This window comes from Pteropus vampyrus, unplaced genomic scaffold (genome assembly GCF_000151845.1).
Source record: "Pteropus vampyrus isolate Shadow unplaced genomic scaffold, Pvam_2.0 Scaffold40, whole genome shotgun sequence".
NCBI lineage: Eukaryota > Metazoa > Chordata > Mammalia > Chiroptera > Pteropodidae > Pteropus > Pteropus vampyrus.
In genome coordinates, this window is record NW_011888821.1 from 2697743 (window position 1) to 2699615 (window position 1873).

Sequence of the window (1873 nt, forward strand, 5' to 3'; positions counted from 1 at the left end):
TCTTAAAATTCCCAGTTCAGCCCCAAATTTGGCAGCTGGTTATTGAAATTCCAAGCATCTGGCATGTTTCTTGGCTGACACATTTGGGAAGGAGGGCCTGATTTGTGATAGGACAGACTTCATGGCCAAAACGCCTGGCCAGCCTGGCTCAGCTGCCCAGTGTCAAGAACTCCCAGCTCCCAGCTCCTTGCTCTCTTCCCAGGCTCATCAGTCTCGTCTCAGCAGGAGAGAAGCACCTCCCTAATCACATCCTCTGATGGGCCGTCAGCTTCAGCTTCATGATCTCCAAGCATCTTGGAAAGTTTGATCTTCAAGGCCAATATGGGGGTAGAGGGAGAAAAACCTATTATAGAAATAACCTGAGACACAGAAAAAAATTAGAACAGAAAGTGCGGAAAATGAGCCATACTCCTGACAAGTTCACAACTGCGGGACAGCCTGGAGCATGGTGGCCTGCTCACAAGGACTTTGAGGGTCTACTGTCTTAGCTCACAGGATGCCCAGTCTCCAAGAATGCCCACCTCCAAAATTCATATTATTCAATTAGCCAATTAAAAAGTTAACCAGTTAATCAATTAATCAATTTGGCACCAGGCATCCATGGGAATGCCCCAGAGGAAAGCATCTTGGTCTTGATCTTCACCTTCATCTTCATCTGGTCTTGATCTTGATCTTCACCTTCTCCTTCTAATGGAGAATTCGAAAGCTGCCTTAAAAGCTGTTTGCCTGCAAGATCATGAACACTTAATTTTGCTTTTTGGGCCTGTTACCATCCGTGGGTGGCCCAGCCTGGTCAGACTGGGGTGCAGCACGGCAGACCAGGGCCCAGTAGAAAGAAGTCACTGAGCTTCTGAAGCCTGTACACCTGAGAAGAAGGGAGATGACAACATCCCGTGACCAGTGGGCATGAGTGTTATGCCCTAGGGCCAGGATTCAGCAGTGGGGCCATTGGGAGGATTGTCTCAGTAAGTGACAGAAAGGGAAGCGTTGTTGGGACAAGGTCCATAGCGGAGGCCAAAGTTCTCTACCAGCACATAGGTGACAGAACAGAACAGGGTGATCAAGACATCGAGGTTGTATAAAATGTTACCATTTGAGGAAAGTAAGAATTAAAACTTAAGTTCACTCTGCATTCAGATATCTGTCTCTAAAAACACCTGAAGGGATCAATTTATTTAGGATTTAAAGGACCACGAAAGAATCGAGAATGACTGTGGAATCATTCTTACTAGACAATGAGAACTAAGTTTGGTTTACTAACCAACGATAGAGGATAATTCTATTTATCGAAACCCAACATTTATTATGGCTCTTATACTAACTTATGTTCCTTCTCATGACGGATATTTCTTTGGCCAGGGCGAGTAGAAGGAAACGTCTTCCCTAGGTTATGTTTGGGTCCTTGTTGCACTGAGCTCACCTCATTTTGCCTTTTCTTTTCTCTTCCGTGGGGTCCGTACTGTTCCCATCAGAATGGGCACGTGTCATGTCAGGGGCTTGTATCCCACAGTAGTCCCTGCTCATCTGCGGGCCCCCTTTCCATGGTGTCAGTTACCCACGATCGAGTTTGAAAACGCGAAATGGAAAATTCCGGAAATAAAAATTCATAAGCTTTAAATTGCAGGCCGTTGTGAGCAGTGTGGTGAAATGCTGTGCAGTCCCGCTCTGTCCTGCTCAGGATGTGATCATCTCTGTCCAGTGTCTCCATATGGTAGATGCTCCCAGCCCGGTGGTCACTTCATAGCATCTCCAGTATCAGATCAACTGTCATAATATCGCAGTGCTTGTGTTCAAGTGACCCTTATTCTGATGATGGCCCCGTAGAATAAGGGTAGAGATGCCGGCGATTTGGATATGTCAAAGAGAAGCTGTA